Genomic DNA, 22,631 nt, shown 5'->3' with positions numbered 1-22,631 from the left:
GGGGTGCACTGCTTTCAATCAGCTCTAGGCTCAGTTAGGCCAAAGAACATTCACTGGGTCAGGACAAGAAGCACAGAGTCGGAGGGCTAGAGAACCAGGCTTGGAGATGGGGAGCCGTCAGACTAGGCATTTCTAAGCGCTTAGAGACACCAGACAGGTTGCGGGAACAACCTGATCTGGATTCCACCACCAAAATGAAGGCATCCAAGTATTGCTGGTGCCTCTATTATTCTTCTGTACAAGATCAAATTGCTAATGACAGGCCTGACTTCTCTGGCATACCTACAGAGAGGGAAAAGATGGACTTTAACTGTCTCTTTTGTCTTTGGCCTGTGAGCAAAAATCCTCAAAGGAAATTAGAGCAGTTTAGGAAAAGGAAGTAGACCATGGGCTACATAAGAACAATGGTGTCCACTACAATGAGGGTCATAAATAATGCTGCTTTCCCACAGTTGACGACTATTACATCACATACTGTATGAGGGATGCTAAGTCAAGCCTGGTACCATGAGCGGCGCTGCTGTCTGTTTTTGCTTGTAGATGTGGGGTGGGGTAATCAGTGGATATAAACCTTGACTCGTCAGTGGTCCATCTGGCCATCCCATTGTGTAATTATTTCAGGATGGCTTTTATCGTTAAGCATAATTATAACTAACTAAATAAGTAGAAGTATGGTTTCCTGTGGAAAATCTCAGATTCACCCTTTACTTAAGGGTTAGAAAAATTCTGGTTCGGAAAGTTAAAGTGTACATCACAAATGAGTTATTTTTGTATTACATTTAGAATAATGAAAATTGGTAAACGACCAACTTCCTTATTAATAGTCTTATCAGTGGCGTGTCTGAGAATGCCTCCTGCTGTTTATGACAGGTTAGTTGACCCAGGTGTCGCGAGAGGACATTGTAGATGGGGCACAGGCTCTTTTATCTACATCATCCAAACAAGTCCTCCAGCCTCATGTAGACACATGGCCTTTCCAAGAGGCTTTTAGGCTCTGTTGTCTGCTTCTCCTCTTCCTCCTCCTCCTTTTCTCCTTTCCTCCTCACTTTTCTTCTTCACTTTTAGACATTTTATCTATTTATTTGTGTGTGTGTGTGTGTGTGTGTGTGTGTGTGTGTGTGTGTGTGTGTAGGCATTCGAATACCGTGGCATGAGTGTGGAGGTCAGAGGACAACTTCTCCGTTGGTTCTCTCCTTCCGTACAATTGGTCCAACGGATCAAATTCAGATTGTCAGCCTTGGCAGCAGGTGCCTTTACCTGCCGAGCCGTCTTGCTGGCCATTTCTTCACTTCCTCCTTCTTCTTCCTCTCTCTCCTTTCTTCCATTCATCCTTCTTTCCTTTCATTTCTTCCCCTTCCCCTCTTTCTGTGTCTTTCTACCGTTTACTCTCCTTTCCTTGCAAGGAAAACTTAGGCCCTAAAGCATATTAGACAATCACAAAGCCGCTCCTCTAGCCCTCTGCTTTTATTAGTTGGGAGCATCAAAATATTTAGTGAAATATCAGGAGCATACAGTATTCTTTACAATCAGGAGATTAGAAATGCCTGCCCTTTTAAAATGGTCTGTTTTCTGGTCTTTGACTGAGATGTAGGAAGGAAGGAGTCTTTTCATGTTCTTTATATTACAGAGTTCTGCAGAGTCGGGTGCTCTGCGTGCTTATATGCTTAGAGCAGGTGTGTGATCATGTAGATGCACATAGACTCACATAGATTCATGTAGACTCACATAGATTCATATAGACTCACATAGATTCATATAGACTCACTTAGATTTGTGTAGACCCACATAGACTCATGTAGACTTGGGTTCTATGCAAACTTCAGGATTACTCAATTATAGCTATAAATAGGAGAATAAATCTCTGTTATTCATTCACTCCTGAACTCACATTTCCAGTGACACCGGAGGGCCTGAAATACAGAGGTACATTCTTGAAGTTTACATGAACCAAATGCATTTAGTGAATGACAGCCTGGAAGATGATCAATTTAACTTGTTTTCTGTTTCAACTGAGAATAAATTGATCTTCCTTGAACTATTAGAAATTCTATTTGGTCCCACTAGAAATTTTGATATATGAGTGGATGAGATTAATCTATATAACTAGTATCATCCCTGTTTTTTTTATAAGCAACATGTTATTTAGCATCATATTAAGCATGTAGGTAAATAGTTATAATATCCAATCCATTAAAACTACTTTTATATTGAAAGAATTCCATTGGATTTTGAAAAACTTCTTAAAAATTATATAATGTTCCAGAAATTTAAGCCTTTTGAGACTATTAATGCAGAAAATATGAGACGTTTCAGAGACTTGCTTTTCATAAAAATTATGTCTTCAAATACCACTTTTCAATTCTAGTATCTATATATACATATCTGCTCAAATGTCCACCTCTATAAACAAATGTGAGCCTGATTCTTTATTTCAATCCACTTCTTTATATTCTATGTGATTTATTCGCTTTCATCTAGTTTACTAATTTTATTTTCAGCTCTATCCACATTACACTTTGCTTATATTTTAAAAATTTCATATAATTATTTTCTGTGTCAAGATTTTTAATTGTTTGGTTTAGGTTTATAATTCTATGTTCATTTTGTTAATTATCCTTCTTTGAAAAATTTAGCATCATTTAAAAATATCTATTACCAGATTCCTTAGTTACTTCTCTGTCTCCTTCTTAGCCCTCTTATTGATCGCCTTTTACAGTGCGCATATCTTTTTATATGTGAATTTACTTTTTAAGGGTTCATTATGAGTAAGAATTTGTTCTTTTTCCCTGTGTGGGCCACCGCCAGTTGTCTGCCGCCACCAAGTCTTATAATGATGCAGACAGAGGTGATTCTCTTTGTTTAGAAGTTGGCAAGGAAATTTTACCTCTGGACGTTTGGGAGAATCAGTTGAAAAATCTACACGTGGAAATTTTGGGTGGATTCATTTCATAAGCAGGTGGCCTTCATATTCATTAAACTCTAGACACAGTGGGGGACCCTGGAGTATTCGAGGTGAGAAGAGATGTCATCAAAACCATGTTTCATCTGGCAAGGATGCACAGGCCACCTTAAGGAGTGAGTAGCCAGAGGACTTGAGAGCTAGTGGGCTGCTGTGGAAGGGGTGTGGGGAGGAAATGATAGAGGCCCGGATGGGGCGGTGGCACTGGGAGTCAAAAGGGCAAGGTGGGTGAAGAAGGAGGTAGTCAAGTATAGAGTGTGACAAGGCAGAACAACGAACAATGAGCAACAGGACAAAATCAGACTGCTAGGGTCTCAGCTTTTAACATGCTAAGAGCTTCCAGACGGCTTTTCAGTAGAAAGGTGAGACGCAAGCAAATAGCTTGAATGTATGGAGAATGAAAATGTTTCTTAAGGCCGCAGCGTAATTGTGTCTTATGGACCCTTTGCCTATTTTATGTGTCTCAAAGACAAGTCTTTAAGCACAATCAGTTTCTGAGAATACTGCTCATTGCTCTTGGCTTAGAAAATGGAGTTAAGATAAGCTGAAGCAGTCCTTTGATGATCACTTGACTTAGATTTTTCCACTGAAGATCAACTGAAAGTCCACTTGGGATCTGGGAAATCAAGTGAACCAAGACATGGGACTGTTGAGGTTCAGCACCCCCCGCCCCCATCTAGGAAGGCTTTATGATGAAGATGTAATCAGATGTGGAATGAAAGAATTTTGAGTCAATGTGAGGTTATCTCCAGCTAGAAGGGAAATGACCAGTCCGGAAGGGAGCCTGGCACAGGAGACCAGGGCAGCAGCTAGTCTGCCGATAACCTCCCTGAAGAACAGCCCTGCCTCAAGGAAGCAAGGGAATGGGCTTCCTACAAAAACACACGGATTTGACAACTCATTCAACCTCAATGGATATGGACATGGTGATCTTTAAATAAGAATGATCCGGTTTTAGAAAATGTGAGGAAATTTCTCTGTGAGATTGCGAATACCACAAATGTTTTACTCCAAAGCCCAAGCCAAGGGTGATAACCATTCCTATGTCCGTGCTCAGTCCTGACGTGGGGATGGCTTTCCAAAGGTGGGCATGGGATGTCTCTTCAAGGACCCTTGAAAGCTAGTTAGTTGTTGCTGAGGTCACAATGGGGAAGCCTGCCGATCGAGGGATCTCTCTGCTCGTTTCACCCTTACCCTCTTGACTCTTGCGTGAGGAGGCTTCTAAATCCTAAATTCATACTCAGGGAACAGGCTTGCTTGTTCTTGTTTATTTTCCAAGCTCATGAATTGCAGCTAGAGTCAGTGGCAACCTTATCTTAAAACAAGCGAGCAGGGGGATTATTGGAGATAAAATGGGCACACTCGAAGGCAGTGGTTCTCAACCTTCCTAATGCTGCGACCCTTTAGTACAGCTCCTCATGTTGTGGTGACCCCCAGCCATAAAGATACTTTTATTGCTACTTCAGAACTGTAATCTTGCTAGTGTTGTGAATTATAATGCAAATATCTGTGTTTTCCAATGATCTTGGGCGACCCCTGTGGAAGGGTCATTTGACTCCCAAAGGGTCAGGACCCACAGGTTGAGAGCTGCTGTTCTAGTCTACCTCTTATGCGCTGTAAGGAGCATTTCTTTGCCATTGGAAAACTGTTTCTACTCAAGGACTGGTAAGATAGATTGGTGGGTGTGCTTGCTGAGCAAGCCTGGTGACCTGAGTTTGATCCTTGGAAGGATACATAAGGGTGGAAGGGTAGGGCCAACTCCACAACGTTGTCTTTGGATCTCTACACAAGCACTATGCCGTGATTTCCCACTCCCAATATCAGGTACATGCATACACACACACACAATAGTGATACATTTATAGAAATTAAAAAGCTATCTTTCTGGGTAGTAGGGGCACACACCTTTAATCCCAGCACTCGGGAGGCAGAGGCAGGTGGATCTCTGTGAGTTTGAGGTCAACCTGGTCTACAAGAGCTAGTTCTGGGACAAGCTCCAAAGCTATAGAGAAATCCTGTCTTGAAAAGCCACAAAAAATGCTATTTCTACATAAAAAAATGATCATCCTTTGAAAAATAACATAGTCTCTTCTCTCCATTTCCTAAAAGAACCACGCTTAGACTGGCACTTTAATGACATCCGGGTAGAGCACAGAGTCAGATATTAGCTCAAAATCGGAGGATGTGGTGTATTTAAGAATGGTTATTAAAGAATCAATGCTTAAGCGAGTGTCACATTTGCTTTGACATTTCCCATCTAGTCAGACTGCTCCTGCATCCTCACCCTCCTCCCATACACATTTATAGTGTGCTTTGATGAGATCCCACCTTTTCCACAATCCAGGCTTATCGAAGCTATAAACCGGTCACATAATTCACAGAAGCTTAAAGGTAGGTGGGGAACTTGGATAGGGTCCAAGGGAGAGCAATGAAAATGATTAACGGGCGGGAAAGCAGTGCAGATGAAGAAGGATGGATGGAGTCAGGATTCCTGCTGTTGAGGAGGTTTAGAGGTGACTTAAAAACTGTCCTCATCTGTGTGAAGGACTCTTAGGAGGAGCACGGTGGCCAATTGTCTCTCACTCCACCTCTTAGGAGGAAAGTGACTAACTTGCAGCAACAGCATGTCTCAAAGAGGACTCTACTCCCGAGACTCCCTGCTGCCATGTAACGACTTTCTTCTTTCTCACCTAGCAACACTGTTGAGTGTTAATGAAGACGGTGAAGGTGATAGCTAAACTCATTATTCTATCTATCTATCTATCTATCTATCTATCTATCTATCTATCTATCTATCTATCTATCTATCTATCTATCTATCCATCCATCCATCCTTCCTTCCTTCCATCCACTCACCTACCCATCTATGTATCTATCTATGTATGTATGTTTGTATCTATCTATCTATCTATCTATCTATCTATCTATCTATCTATCTACTCACCCATCCATCCATCCATCTGTCCATCCACCTACCTACCTACCTATCCATCCATCATCTATCTATCTATCTATCTATCTATCTATCTATCTATCTATCTATCTATCTATCTATCTATCTTGCATCCCTTGCCACAGTTTCCCCTCCTTCACCTCCTCCCAGTTCTTCCCCCATATCCCCCCTTTCTTCCCATCCTCTAATCCATGTCCCCATCCCCCAAACCTCCTTAGTTTCTGTTTAGGAAAGGGCCTCCCACAGATAGTAACACAACATGGCATACTAAGTTGCAGCAAGAATAAGCATCTCCCCATGTATTAGGGCTAGGCAAGGTGACCCAGTATGGGGAGTAGGGTCCCAGAGGACAACAGGTGAACTTTTCAAGACAGATACTATCTTCCTACCCCGCAAACCCATGATACTCAGTTGGTAGCTTGGTGGAATGAGATGACTCATTCCCCACAGCGGGAGCTTTTCAAGTGCTGGTGCCTTGGGGCGATCACTATTGCCTTCCGATTCTTGTGGAGTAAACTGTCTTCAAAGCTTTGTGCTCAGTTCATGAAGACAAAAGAACAAACAAAATGGCCTCAGTGTGGCATGATAGAACTTCTGTGATACAATGCCTGTATTCGCAAGCTGTTTTGATTAGGTGGCCGTGTTACCTCCTGAGAGCAGATTCATCTCACTGGGATTCCTTGAAGATGCTGGAAGCATTTTGTCTGCTTCTTCTTTTACCACTTCCCTCAGGGGGTAGAATTTGTGATATCACATCTCTACACAGGTCTTAAAGATCAGAACTCAGCCAGTTCCTCAGGCTTGGGAGCCCACAAGCACTTATTAATTTTAGATTTGCTTCTTCCCTGAAAATTTCTGCCGTCAGAAATCCTTCACTAAACATTATAAGAGCAAAACCACCCCAAATTATGTATTTTCTTTGGATAATAAAAAATTGGTGATAATCCACTTTAAAATGGTGGAACTGGAACAGGAGGCCAGCCAGCGGAGAGGGATGAAGTATCAAGTCAGGCCCACATCCCGCAAGACTGCTGGTAGTCACAACAGCTCATCCCAGAGAGCTACCTCTGGGATCCCTCTCCGGCTTCACAGCGACCATCACTGAAGATGGCTGTGTAAATCTGTATTCTCTGCCACCCTCCGAGGCTATCGGGACCCTGATTAATTTAAGCACATGTTACTGTCAGGTTGAACACATTCATCTTGTGTCTCCAAGTGTATACTCGTCAATCCCTCTACGGTTCCTTCCCTTCAGGCCCTATTTCGTCACATTTAAGGAGACGCACTCCTGCCTGCCTTTATCTTGTTATGCTTTCAACAGCTGGAGTTGAATCTCACCTTTCATTCTTGCTGTCAAGCCTCCTGGAATGCAGTCTCATTTCCCTATTCACAAAATGTCAACACTGCGCATGCTCGTTACATGCGCAGTCAGATGTCACCGCAGATTAAATCGTTCTCCTCGGGAGAGTTCGAGTTACACACACACACACACACACACACACACACACACACACACACCACACACGAAAACTACAGAAGCGAGTGCTCAAAGTGGGAAAGTGAGATGTGAAGTGGCTCATTGGGTTTTGTGATTTGATGGCTGGCGTGAGATCCTGATGCTCTCTGAGAACAGAGACAGACAGACCTTTCATGGTTTGCAAGAGATTAAAATTTGCTTTATTCAGTTTAAAGATGAGAAAAGTAACATTGTGGCTTGGTGTCACACAGATATTTAAAATCAGATTTTTAGTAAACGTGTTACCTGGTCAAATGATGGGGCGCACCATAACTTCTAAACAAACCATTAGCTGTGTCTGAGGCTCAGGGCCTGGCAACCAGCTACCCGCCTAATGCTTAACCATTTCTCTGATTGACTAGGAAGTTGTATGGCATGGTTGGGGGCAAAGAACAAGTTACAAAATACAGTGACTTAGACACATGCTAGTTATGGTGCTTGTTCAGGTCATGACTTCCTGTGATATTTAAATAAGAAGAGAGAGGTAAGTATACTTAAGTATTACACAGGGAAGCCTTTGGTGCTACCCCGCCCACTACTATTTCCCCAGGGAGGTGTTATAGATTGAATTATATGACAATGCTAGTCAACAATGCATTAAATATATTCAGTCATGTTTTTATATTATTTTGTGATTTTATAATTTTGTGTTTATCACTTAGATAAAGACTACATTGAAGGTAGAGGTTTTTTTTTTTAAAATGTATGATTCAGTAGAGATATTCTAGGATAGTCTTCAGGGGTGTCAAGTCCTGACTTTGGCTAAAGCAATTTTCGCAATGGTTTTGGAATTGGATATAGTAGCAAAAGGAGAAGGGATCCATTTGTTCAGCAGGTCTGGCTGTCATACAATCGACTTGACCGCGGCTGTTACTGGGTTGATTGACATGGCTGTGATTTGCTTTCCATGAAGACCTAATCCCTTCTTTCCCGCTTCCGCTCCCCTGACTGCTGCAACGTTCAAGTAGTCTTGCGTCCGTGTGCCTTCTGCGCTGTGCATTAAGCCTTGCTGTCACACTGTTCCTTGCAGTGGCTGGGGTCTTGTCACTGACCCCAGGAAACGGAATGCATGTCTACACTGGGGAGAAATGAAGGTAACACTCATGTACCAAAACTTGGAAGACTACAGAGCAAACTAGAGACCACACTTTAAAGATATCAGCCCCAAATTATATTGTTTTTCTAACATTTAAATGTGCTCTGAGTGTATTTTACTGAATTAACAAAAATGAGAAAGAAAACACATAGGCAAATGGTTGGAATTATTGCTTCCTGAACTTGCAAAACAAATTTTCAAAGCTGATGACAGATGAAAATGCTGTGATTACTGGACTCTGGACACTGGGCTCCAGCCCCATTCTCACTGCTCTGTGAAACCAGAAGGTGTATTGAAGGAAACAAAAGTGTGTCACATAATCCTGAGTCCCCTTGAGGTCACACACATGACTTACCCTAGTTCTGTTGGGAATCTGGCGACTGACTAGTAACTGAGTCCTCAGAATGTTCCTGAAACACTCATTTCCCAAATGTCGGCTTGTGGGTTCCTCTCATGGGTTCCTGTCCGTCTGCTATGAGGTTTTGCTGTTTTGAGGCAAAGTGAGAAAGTGGGTACCCATGCCAATAAATTTATTTTACTCAAAGTATTTTTCTCTATTTCACGATTACTCTTCTGCATTATAATGCTTTTGATTGTTCAAGCAATCACTGTATGTAGGAACCAGCGTGTGCCCGGTGTGGGTTTTCTGTGGTGTGCGCTGCCCGCACTGTCACTGATGTCCAAGGCCTTGCTTTGACTTTCCACTTTAAGGTGAGCATTGCTTCAGCATCCCTGCCCACCCAGGCCTCTTTGCTTCGCCGCATGTGTTCACACCAATTTCAGGGATACTTTCAAACTGCGTCTGATGCTCTAACTCTTTTCTCACCTGCACTGCGTGGTTGTCTCCCAGGTTGTGGCCTTGTTTCTTTCTTGGTTTTTAGTGAACTCTGTTTAACAGGAATGTCTATTTTTGAGGTAATCAATTCTATAAATATCCCTTAAATAATTTTATATCTTTGAGTTTCATATGTTTATAACTTTTCCCTTTAGAAAATGTTGTTGACTAATGTAAAATATTTTCTTTGTGAACAATTTCTATCTGCTTTACACACCTTTGTCTAATATTGATTGGAGGTTTTCTTTCATTGGGTACTGGATAACAATCCAGTCTTGCTCACCTTGCTTGGCGCACCAGTTACCCTAGGCTTGCCTTATACCACCGTTCACCCTCCCCACACTGATTCCTATGTGGCCACCATCTTACACAGTTCACAGAAGTCAGTAGGCTGTTTCCGGCATCTCCATTCTGGCTGGTTGAGCTATTTCTTTATTTTGATGTCACCCACTTTTTTTAGCAGTCGCTCCCTCTTTAGAATCCTTCTGGATGTGGGTGGAACCAATCTCTTCCTCAACTGTTGTGTTCCATTGTTCTCGGATGAGTTTTATGATCAGCTGTCAAGTAGTGTCATGGGAGATCCTGCTCCCTTGTGAAGGAGCTTGGCTGGCTCTCGATGCTGGGCTGTTCCCTGGGGAGTTTCTGTCAGAGGGCGCGGCAGGCACTAGGAGTTCTGTTCAGAACTTGTCCTAGGAGTAGGATATTTAGAGACTCAGCCGTGAAGTCAAATTTTCAAGCAATGCATTCAAATCTGGTTTATTTTATTGTTGTTGTTGTGTGTATGCCAAATTACTTGCTTTGTCTAGTTTTTCAAATTTATTAACAGCAAGTTTTTCATTTCTCTTTTGAGCATTGAAAAGGCTTTCCCTGAATCTTTGTTCTTTACTGAAAATGATACGTTCTTCCTGCATCATTTTGTTTTTTAAATTATGGGTGTTTTTGATCATGTCTTTTTCTGAGTGCAATTTTTCTCTATTCATCTTACACGTTTTTTTCCCTGATTTCCCTGTTTATCGTTTTTAAATGTTGAAACTGAATCCATTCGCTTTCATTTGATTTACTTCTAATATGAGCTCTAAGAGCTGTATATTTCCTTTACTGATGGGTGGCTTCATTCTCAGTTTTTGTATTTAGTGTTCTCATAAGATTCAGTTTACAATTTTATAACTACATATTGTTTAAAATTGTCTAAAGTTTTTGTCATGTACATTTTGTGGCATTTTCATTGTACTATGCTTTATGATTGCATTTGTTTCAGTCACATCTTCCTCGGTCGCTGTCCTTGTCTCTCCTGGACATTGGAAAACGGACCGCTGTGTGTCATTTCTTCCTTCACAGTCACTTCAAGGGCTTCCTTTACTAATTAGGTGCTTTTTAGCATACATATTTGATATATAGTGATTTTCCATGTTTGTAGGGTACAGTGTGACCCTTTTGTACATGTTAGATTTTGTTTCTTAGACTGAACCTAACATAGTTTTTCTTCTGGTCTACTTGTATTTATAGTGATTAAGAATCAATTTGGATTTTTAAATATCATCTTATTCTTGTATTTTGTCTGCCTTTTGTTTCTTTTATTTTCTCTCTCTCTCTCTCTCTGCTCATTAATCCTGTCCCTCCACGTCTTTTTTCTTCCTTTATGTTACCCAGCATAGCCTCTAACCTCTGGGCTTGATTGACCCTGGATTAGACAACTCTAGTGTTTGTTCTTCTTGCCTGTATACATGGGATTGAGTTTTTTTAAGGTGTGTTTTTATTTCTAATTATGTGACTTATGTGGGAGTTGCATGAGATTATGACCCAGCAGATGTGCATGTTGGGAGTTCTATTTGGATCTTCTGCAAAGGGAGTGCTCATTCTTAAACGGTGAGCCATCTCTTCAACATCAAGAATGAGTGTATATAGATATTTTCCTTTGGGTTTCCAGCTCACAAAAAATGACACAGAGACTTATTAATTATGAAATCTCAGTCTGTAGCTTAGGTTTGTCTCACTAGCTCTAATAACTTAAATTAACCCTCTTCTATTATCTAAATGCTGCTGTATGGCTCGTGGCTTTTACCTCTCCTCCTGCATGTCTGGCATCCTCCCTGTGTCTGACTGGCAACTCTGCCTGGCGACTCTGCCTTTCCTCTTCCCAGAACTCTCTCTGTCCAGCATCCCCTGCTATACCTCCTGCCTAGCTATTGGCCATTTAGTTTTTTATTAAACCATCAGAGTGACACATCTTTACAGTGTACATAAGAGTATTCCGTAACATTTCTCCTGTTTTGTCTAAATAAAAAGAAAGGTTTTAACTCTAACACAGTAAAACTATATACAATAAGAACAATTATCCGGTAAGAATTACATTTATAATGTCTAGCCCATTTACATTTGACAAATTTAGAGAAAAAAAATATTATCTCTCCTTTCTTAATGGGTTCAAAGTTTTATACCTAAACCATTTTCTATCATAACTTGGATCTTCCCTAAAAATATCTTTTTAGATGTCAAATTTTCTTAGATAAAAAATTTAAGCTTTTATGTCTCCCAACTTTATAAATTTTATAACTCTTATGTAAGTTTCTTTCCTAAATTTGGTAACAAGGAAAGCTATAAAACTGTAACTATCTATTCTTTAACCCCATAAAAGACCTGAGAAAAAAATAATACTACCTGAGTAAATAAGAAGTGCAGAGTAAACTTCTAAAACTACAGAAACTACAGAGACATCTGGTTGCCTGGACAGTCACCCCATGGCTCCTCTGTAACATTGGGGCATCCATCTTCTGCCTACAGGCTTAAAATATCTGAGAAACTTTTCTATGAAGCAGGAATTTTGAAGGACTGTCCTACCTTGTTTTGACAGAGTTTGGCCGTTGTCGTCTTTTGTGTCCTACTTCTAATTTGTACAGCACATTGTCAGCAGTCAAGGCAGGGGTAATTTCTTACCCAATTGGCTAGTTTTTCTATAATGAAAGCAAACTTAATATGGAGTTTCTTTGATGCCTATCATCTTTTCTGAAGTGAATTGGTGCTGCCAGAAGCAGACGTGTCTCACTGTCATGAAAAGCCTAATGTTAACAAAACATTTTAAATTTCATATTCTATAGGTTTTGAAGTACTTGAAAACCATATAGCTATTTAAAATATGTCTTTTCAACTTTGAAAACATACCTAATATGACTACAAGTTTGATTACTATAGATGACTAACTACTACCCTCCATTTTAATTATACATTACATTTTATAATGAGCTTTATATACATAGTACATCAAAGAAGAGTAGATACATAATGCAGTATAACAAAAATAAATTTAAATTTTCAACCATATACCTAAATCCATACCAATGTAAAATATTTGAGACTAGTGGTTGTTCAGAAATAGACTCAACAACTTACTCTTTTATTTCATTATTTTATATTATATCCCCCCTTTTTCCTTTATAAAGAGATCCTTGAATTTAATCTCTTTCATTTAGCTTTATTTCTGGCCATGACCAATTACAAATTTTGATTAACTCTCTAAATGATAACAAACATCCATAACCCACCAAATGACCAAAAGCCATCCACTTCTCCTCTTAGTAATGTGTGCTACAACATCTTTAAGGGACCCTGAGAAAATTAAGAAAATGCTCAAGCCCTGAGAGAGCTAGCTGTTGTCTAGTTTTGGTGTGACAGGAAAACGTAGTACTTATCTGAAGTCTAACTAGAGTAGTCTGTGAGGCTGGACCCGTGAAACTGGACCATCTCATACAGTGGCCTTGAAGTCATTCTGGATGTAGAACTCTGAGGAAACTGTAACAGAGGCCCTCTGAGAGGCTGTTTCACCTGGGCCACCCATTTTCTTTGGTGTCTGGTCTCCTCGCTCTGAAAAATTTCACAGGTAACATACATATCTGAATTAACACAAGTATGGACTGCACATTGTACACAAGTCAGTCAAAGATGCTTTTTTTTGTTTTATGTTTGAGCAGGTAAAATATGCATCACCTGTCTTATAGGTTTTCTGGGTTTATTTTTTTTATGCCTATAGCTAGGATTTTCAAGGAGCCTTCCCTGGTCTAATCTGATCTCTATTAACTTTCAAGGAATCCACAGTTTTTCATTTCCTGTGGAAACAAAAGCACATCCTTTCCTTCAATGCAATACATGTTTCATTCTAAACTTCTATTCTGAAGCCAAGACATCTTCAAAATATTTAGGAGTCCCTTCTATAAGCCAATGTCTCAGCAGCTGTTTTTCTCAGTTAATTACCATTTAAAAAATTCAAAATTAACAAAGTACCTTATAAAGTCCAAACTCTTTTTGTTATAATATTTTTCATCCTTTCATGGCTTATTTTTAAATATTACTTTATTCTTTTTAAAAAAGATCTTATTATTTTTAAACTATTTTTAATGACTATCTATACTTTTATTTTTCCTTGTCTGTGTCTTGCTTTACTGTGTGCCTGTAATGTTCTCTGACCACATGAGTCAAACCTTAAACCCAACATGCAACTTATCCCAGGGCAAACTGACTGCTCAAGTCTGCAGACAGCAGTCAGGAGACCCGTCTCTGTGCAATGTGGCCTGCCTGAGAGACTGTGGAACTAGGAGAGGCGCATCTGACTCTGTGTTTGTGTTTTTGGAACTTTGCTTTTTAAGCTTTCTTGAGTCCAATATGTGCCTCACATTGGATGCCATATGAATGCATATTTTTCATTGGCACCATTGGCTCCCCAGTTATGACACAGAGACTTATTATGAAACCTCGGCCAATAGCTTAGACTTCTTTCTAACTAGCCCTTGTAAGTTAAATTAACCCATTTCTATGAATTTACTTTCTGCCTCATGATTTATTACCTCCTTTCAGTATTGTCTATTCTGCTTGCTCTGTCTACTGCCATCTCCTTCTTCCCAGCATCCTTTCTACCCCCAAATTCTGCATAGCTATTGGCCATTCAGCTTTTTATTAAACCAATCAGATGACACATCTTCACAGTACACAAAAAGATTATTCCACAACAAATTATTAATTTTTAATTTTTCACTCTATTACATTCTATTTGTGTTATTTTAACAACTACTGTTAAATGTTTATTTTGCCTGCTCAATAAGGTCTTACATTAAATAATATTTGCTCTTTCTGAATGCTGTGTGTACTATAGAGTACATTAATTCAGATTGTTACACCCCACTTTACATGACTATTATTTAAGGAATCATGAGTGTTGGTAGAAATGATTATCCTTTAGACTAATGAGTATTATTTCCTAATTTATTTTCTCATCATGACTTCTTGTATCCTATTCTCTTCCTTAGCATTATTTCAGCCATCTTTGAAGAGGGAAGTTTCTTTGTGTTTGTCTGTCTGAAAGTGGCTTTATTTTATACCCATCCTTCAAAACCAGCTTTGTAGACCACACAATTAAAGGCGGATGGTTACTTCCTCTAAGCAGGCTGACAATGCTTCTGTATTTTTAAAGTTTCTGTGTTGTTGAGGGCGGTGCTGTTGATTTATTGTAGCTCTGTGGCCATGCTTTCCCAGAACTTTCTCTCAAGTCATTTCCTTTTGTTGTGGGTATTAGCTCATTTATAGACATTTCCCTTATAAGACACCTAATTTTCAAATCATTAAATTCTCTTTGGCTCTTTAAAAATATATTTTCTTTCAGTGTTGAGTCCTTACTCTGCATTTTAATTATTAGGTCAACATTTTGTCATTTCCATTAAACATATTCTACTAGATACTGAGGAAATGTGATTGTTTGGTTTTACGTGTAATGTTTGCTATGTTTTGACATATCAGATTGTATCTAACCCTTGTCCCTTGTGACTTTTATGCTCTCTGAGAACTTCCTTGTGTGTTTTGTAACCATGGACTGCGATCTCATTTTCACAACCTTAGTCTGAGGAATGCTACCAGCTCACATGGGGACCTGCTGCTGCCGGACAGTCGTGCCCTGTAGTCAGCCCTCTGGTTGCTTAGCCCAGTTTCATATTTACACTTAGAATCTGTTTCTTTACTCTTTGTTTGAAGCCTAAATTGCAAGGTGAAGCTCCTTGTCTTTTATAACCCCAATTATTATTATTATTATTATTATTATTATTATTATTATTATTAGTTATCAAGGCATTCTCTTTTCCTTCATGCATGATAGAACACAAGCGAGCAGTACCAGCCCCCCAGACAACACACTTCCAGCAGATCCTACTGCCACCAGGATGCTCTTTTCTTGTACTTCCCCTTAGGTGGTGGACTCGTCTTTCTCAAAGAGTTGATTGTATTTACTCCACATAAGGCTATAAAACAAGTCAGTCACTCAGAGACTCTAACTTTGGCTCTTTTCCCATCACAACTCGTCTTTGCTCAGAGCCATATCACACTTAGGCTCAAAATCTATAGTTTTCTGATAGATCACGACACCCTCCCAGGAAATGCTCTATAATCAGTTGACTTTCTTTGCTTGGGAAAACTATACTACTTTGTATTTTTTAGTGGTAGCTAGAGATTTTACCTGTGGCCTCAGGCATGCTAGTCAAGAATGCTACCATCCAGCTGCACCTCTGTCTTCCTTTATTGTAACACAAGATTCAATTTCGGTGCTTGGAGACATGCTTTTGATGTTGGTTTGCCTTTGAAGAAAAACAAGTAACTCTGAAAGTTTAACATGTTTTGGTCCTCAGCTATTCATGTTCATATTTCTATACCCAAACCACACTAAATTTGGTAGCATTTCTGGTCTAGCAAATATACATTTTAAGGAAGAACTGTGTGTTCCTTAAAAATATTGTATGATTCACCAGTCAAAATAGTCAATGATGTGGCTGGAGAGAGGACTTTACAGTTAGGAGTGTGTGCTGCTATTGCAGGGTGTTCAAAAGTGATTTTCCACATCCGCAGTCACTTCATAGCCTCAGGGGATCTAATGGCCTTTTTTAACCTCCATGCTCAGCTGCACTGAATTGTATCCCATGCATGAATATATATATTTAAAAATACGAATATTATATGTTATACTATTCCAAGTCATATCTATGGGAGGATTGATCAGCTGTATAAGATATTCTATATTTTGTTGCCAAATATGTATTTTGAGGATAGTGGAAGATGCATTTTTTTTAAATCACACTGCCTTACTTTTAGCAACATAATGAGATGTGGGTTCTTATTTGCCTTTGATATAGTTAGCTATCTTCTTCCTTGCTCTGGTTTTCTAGTTCTAATGTGAAAATACTGGAAAAGATCATCTACAACTTTCTTTTACTACCTAAATTCTTATAGCGCTCCAAGAGCATTCTAGAGATTTCTAGAGATGTTTCAGTGTAACCTGTTCCAAGTCACTCAGTTAGTTGTGATTAGTCAATAGTTAATGAAGGGCTTCGAAATGTCACATCTTTTATGTGGAGTACAAGTTTGCATTTAAAAATCTTTCATTGACTCTAGAGAGATCAGTTAAATACTAATCAGAAAGTTCTGCCAAATAACAACATTTACAAGACAAAGACAGATACTTTAAACCTGTTTTGGTTTGAAAGAACAACAATAAGGATCAGGAATGTGATCTTGAAGCCCTGTTAATGGGCAGAGCCCTCCCTGGGTAGTATCAAAGAGCTACTGTTAGCAGCCTGAGGACCCCTAGTGTAAATGGGTTGGCACACTACAAGGATCAATAACTCTTGATATGCATCTCAATCTCTAGCATTGATGAGCAGTTCTTGTAGTATTTAATAGTTTTTCAATTTTAGTGGAAATATCTCAATCTCTGGATTCAGCGAGCTTTTCTAAATTCAATGTGTGAAAATATTAAATTTAGATTATTTTGGGGGGTTAGTTATATAACTCAATAGCTTTGTTCATTTTAGATCTTGAATGGAAGGCTAGACTATTCATGATGTAATGTCAGTGGAGTTTGACAGAATAAATTTTTAAATAGAGAAAAATATTGCAGATACATACCCTTTGCTAAAATGTATGAAAACGCACAGCTAATCAGTTGTGATAATTTATTTTATTTCCCCCTGGCTTTCTAGCACATTCTTCTTTCTTTGTTTCTTTTTTTTCTTTTCCTCCATTTCTCCCTTGACTCCTTTCTTTCTCGTCTTTCTTTCCTCCTCTTTCTCTTTTTGTTTCTCTTTCTCCTTTCTCCTCTTTTCTTAATACTTTTACCCCTCCACTTGAACTTTTTAACTTTCAAAATTAACTAGTAATTGCAACCAGGCACAGGGTTCAACATGTAAAACAAAACGCCAAACGGTAAGATAAAATGAATTTTTATTAAACATATTTATACAATGGAATAACACAGATTGTATTATATGACTTGTATTCATTGAAATATTTTATTTTCATTAGACATGTGAAGTAATTGGAAATATTTTATTCCCAGTATTTATCTGAACCTGAATTAGTCTTAAAGACTATATTCTCTATGTTAAGTTGTAGCTTCAGTATTGAGTATCACATGAATTAGTAATCATCCAATATTGACTTCAGTTGAGGTGAAAACCAAGATTTATTGACCCAAGTAGAAAATATAGACCAAAGTAAAACCTATGTCAATATTTATTTACTTTTACAAGGACAATTAATCTTGATACTCATTGAAATAAGAAGTCAATATATGTATTGTTACGTACTTTTGGAGTCTTCCATTAGAAATATTGGCAAGTCCCTGGTTTGTGGCTGTAGATTTAAATAGCCTATCTGTTTAAATGTGTTGGGTATTGAGGACTAAAACATGTAAACTGTCATAGTGTCATTCATACATAAAACAATCCCAGAGTCTTTTCAGTGTCGATTAACACACATTCTTTGTTTTGGTCCAACTGATGCTTTTGTAGTAGTGTGCACCACTACGGAGACAGCCAGTGCCGTCTTCTCTACAAATTCTGGTTTTGGAAGACAGGTGAAGACGTGAGAGTCAGACAGTGCCAATTCCATAGGAACACTGCTCTCACAGCCCTAGTGCGTCTGAGGTTCTTCATGAGCACTCTGCGTGTCGCCTATTGCCTGGGAGCAGTGCAGGCTGTGAGGTTTGGAATCCAGCTTCCTACTTGTTTTTTGTAAAATGCAGTGGAGGTAAGAGAAACTGCCACTCTGCCAGGAGTGTAGCGGAGCCCTTGGCACACGGGCCCGTACGATGTGGTAGACTGGCGTTCCTGCAAAGAGTTGGCGTATTTCCTTTAGTCTAGAAGTGATCTGTTTGGGGTATAAGCACAGGATGGTTGTTGAATTTCTCTTCCCATGCTCAAAACAATAACAGAAAGAACAAACAGAAGTTCCCAGCATCTAACAGAAATGTAGTCTGAGGTAGATCTTTGAGCGGTGGTGGTAGAGGGGTCAGTTTGTACGTTGGAAGGCCTTCTCCATGTAAATCCAGAGGAAAGCTTTTGCCCTATTACATGGTGCATTGCTTATCCTGTCTCTACTTAATAGAATATAGAGGTTGGCCTACATAGGACAATGTCCAGAAAGTTACGGGAACTGGTACACAGGGCACCCATGCCTGCACACACGTCAGTTTCAATGTCTGTTTGTATTCTAGACACTGTGAAAAGTCTCAGGGTTCTTTCTTATGCCAATTTCTACCATGTCTCACAATTGTTTATAATAACCAGTATAACATAGCATGCCAAGATAACACAGCAAGCTCCAAATCAGGAGCTGGCTAATATCCATGAACAATCAACACATTAGTAGGTTTGTAATCAGGGTTAGGGTCCCAACTTATTTTTTAGCTGATCTTTTTGTGTGTGTGTGATTATGAGGCAACGCGTTGCCATTTGTGGGTTTAGAACATTTATTTTCATAAGGTTTACTTCTTCTCCTTGGTTATTGAGAAATGTAGACTCCCTTATTAACATGTGAAGTACAGGGGTTCTTTTGTGTCATATGTTGTTAAAGAAAATAGCAAAAATGAAGAAAAAAAAACCAGACAAAAGCAGTAACAAAAAGCGCCATTTAGTAACCCTCATAATGAACCCGGAAAGGTGAGTCCTTTCAGTTGTTTGCCACTGACATTCTTCAGACAAAGGCAGTAAATACCCAAGGGCGCGCACAAACACCACACACACACACACACACACACACACACACACACACACGCTTAATCTTCAAGAGAAGCCTCCTGGGAGACTTCCTGTACGTGTCCTAGAAGTAGTATCACATTTATCTCCTTTTTGAGGAACAAGAATGACAGTTTCTGGTGAGCAGGCCCTCAGGCTGGGGCTGGTGAAAGGGAAAATGGGCTTGTGCACAGTGGCTAACAGAGGAGAAGGAAGCGGGTAGGAGATGAAAGGGAATGGCGGCAGAGTGAAGGGGACAGTGAGGGCATCCTGAGGACAGGCAGCAAGAGGGAATGAAGGAAGGGCAAGACTGAACCACACCAGGCAGCCTATCAACACCTGCAAGCGTCTCTCATGATAAAGAATTTTCCTTGCTCCCAGGAGCACGCTAGTATCCTTTGGGAATTTAGACTGTTGTGGGAAAGGCCCATTAAGGGTGAAGATGAACAGTTTGGGATAGAAATCGAGAAGGGAATCATAATATATACAACAGAACCTCTCCTCAGTTAAAGTGGAAGGTGGGAAGAAGAGACACTTGGCTTTCCAGAAAACCGAAACCAAACCTGGATAGACTTGAATCCTTCATGTTTAAAGCGATAGCTCAGCCTTGACTGGAGTGCCTCTTCACGACTGTGACATCCACATGACTTGGAGATTGTGGACCAGGAGTAGACCTTCGGGTGGTTCTCAGACACTGGGCCATCTGCTTATTCCCTGTTCTCTCAGTTAAAGGAGATATGGATTTTTTTTGTCCTTGGTATTGGGATTAAAGAAAACCATGCATGTTTTTAAAGCCCCACCTGGGAACTGATACACAAAAGACACTCAATCCCATTCCTTGATTTTCTCATTTGAGGTCTTTATGAAGGAGAAGTCATCGGTGTTTAGAGTCCATGAGGATGTCAAGATGGTCAGTTCTTAACGCGGCCATACCTGCCTTCCACATTTGTTCCCTAGAATCATGCAGAATTTTCTTCTGGGGTCAGAGAAAATCTGAAGATAAAATGTCTTATTCAAGTCACTTGCACTGGTCAGACCTATTGGCCAGTATCTGCTCGGTTTAGTTCCAGCTCTTTCTCTAATTCATGTGTAGACCATAAGTTTCAGGAAGATCTTCAGATCTTGTGTGAGTCAACTCTGTCTTTGCCTATAGACTCACTTGGTACATTTTCCCTGTCTGTGGTTTATGCTCTGACCGCAGGTGGCATCATTCATTCCTTAGCACCCAAACTTTCTGAAATTTGTTTGACACTTGTTTGAAATAGCCTTCCTACATTCACATCATCCACTTCAGTCTCCTCCTGTCTCTGACTCACATAGATAGATTCTCATAACTTCCCCTCTGTATTTGGCAAATGCCTACTCCACATTGTCCTCCTTATGTTATTTTAATAGGTACTTCTTGCCTCATTCCCTGACCCAGCATAGATCTACTGATAGAGAAACTTCCCAGTGGGTTGCGTAAGCCTGTTGACCTGAGTTAAGATTCCCAGAACCCAGTTAAAAGTCAGAATCAGTAGTACATATCTGTAATCTCAGGGTGGTCATTATCAGGACATGAGAGGCAGAGACAAGAGGGTCACGAAGCTTGCCTGTTAGTTATTCTGGTATGTCCAGCAGTGAATCTTAAATATGAAGAAGGCAGAGATTGACGCCTGAGTTTGTACACACACACACACACACACACACACACACTCACACACACACACACACACTTACACTCCCCACACATGGAAATTTCTCTGTGTTTATTCTTCCTTTATTCCTAATTATGATGAATGATTTATGTTGGCAAGTCTTGACCAGTGCCTGTTTTTCTGGATGAAGTATCAGTAAGAACAGTGTGACTAAGTCTGTCTGGTTGTTCCTCTGCCCCCATATCCATCTCTTTGCCTGGCACAGAACAGATAATCAACAAATATAGCTTTTAAATGAATTGGTGACCGTTGTCAGCTGGGCATTCTGAGACTGCATAGTCCCACAGTGCTCAACATTGTTTGGTATTGACTGTGTGTAGTCAACGTGTGTACTCTGAATTATGAAGTGGCCCAGTGTGGTTCCATGGACCAAGGCGATATATACCTTATTATCCTCTTATACATGTGTATATAAATATGTCTGTGTTCAAGAAAATGAAGCTGGCTTAGCCCAGAACTGACATTCCCCTCTCTTGCATGTTCTTAGTCACACATTCAAATGTATCCAGTGGACACAGTAGACATCGCTTAGACAGTCGAGGGGACTGATGTTGCTGTGGCCGGCTCAGCTTAGAACTGGTGTTGTGTGTCCAGTTCAGTGTCAGGAAGCAGGGAGACCGGTATTGCTGCGGCCAGTAAAGCCTATGTGAGCAATTCATGAGAGTGTTTGTGTGATAGGATTGCTTTGGTGCTGACTGGTCACTGTGTTCTTATACAGAGCGGCGGCTGGTGCTTGAACCAGGGCAAAGATATGCTTCAGATAATTCTGGAGCCTTAATCTTCACAGTGGCACTAACAGGCATGGGAGGGAAGAGATGTCATCTAAGACGGGTGTCTGTAAAACAGACAGGAAGAAAAGAGGTGGCAAGGTCAGTACAGTCATAGAGACCACACTGTGGGCTGAATTCTGCCTGATTTTATTGCCCTTTTGGAGTCAGAATTATTACTTTCCTGTAAGGAAATGAAATGGTATTAAGGAATCATACAAGATCCTGTATAAAATAAATAAATAAATAAATAAATCTTCCATCCAAGCGCCTTCCAGAGCACAAGGAGAAGGCTCGAAGCCCCTGGATGTCTCTGTCAGATGCCACGGTGTCAGGCTCCCAGCTATTTGTCATCCCTGGGTTTCATTATGTGCGCCTTCCATGTCTTTCATTCTCAGTTTGCTAGGACATTTGTTCACCGTTGACCTCCCTGACAAATAATACACCTTAATTATGTTGGCAAGAGGGGATATGTCATTCCCTGGCCACTTTAATTGTCTATCCGACAGGCATCCTGCTGCGGTGTGTGGCTTCTGCAGGTTTCCGACTGCAGTCGGATAAGAATCCTGCATTTCACTCTGTCTGAAGACAGTCTTAACTTTTCTAAACCCTGGAAATAAAACTTCTCATCAGTGCTGCATTTCATAGATGTTTTGCAGTTGCTAAAACAAGATCTTACCTTAATTTCATGAAAACAGTGCAGATTGGCTATCGAGGAGGCTTGCCTATGAAAGAAAGAAAAGAGCTTATGTTTGGAATAAATATTGA

General features: G+C 40.0%; 1 protein-coding gene across 14 annotated transcripts in view; it reads left to right on the top strand.

The window, feature by feature from the left end:
- Mecom (MDS1 and EVI1 complex locus) overlaps positions 1 to 22,631 on the top strand; it is a 562,715-nt gene that overhangs the window by 171,349 nt on the left and 368,735 nt on the right. The window lies entirely within an intron of this gene.

This window comes from Myodes glareolus, chromosome 20 (genome assembly GCF_982192425.1).
Source record: "Myodes glareolus chromosome 20, mMyoGla1.1, whole genome shotgun sequence".
Taxonomy (NCBI): Eukaryota; Metazoa; Chordata; class Mammalia; order Rodentia; family Cricetidae; genus Myodes; species Myodes glareolus.
This window is presented reverse-complemented; position numbering and strand designations above follow the sequence as displayed.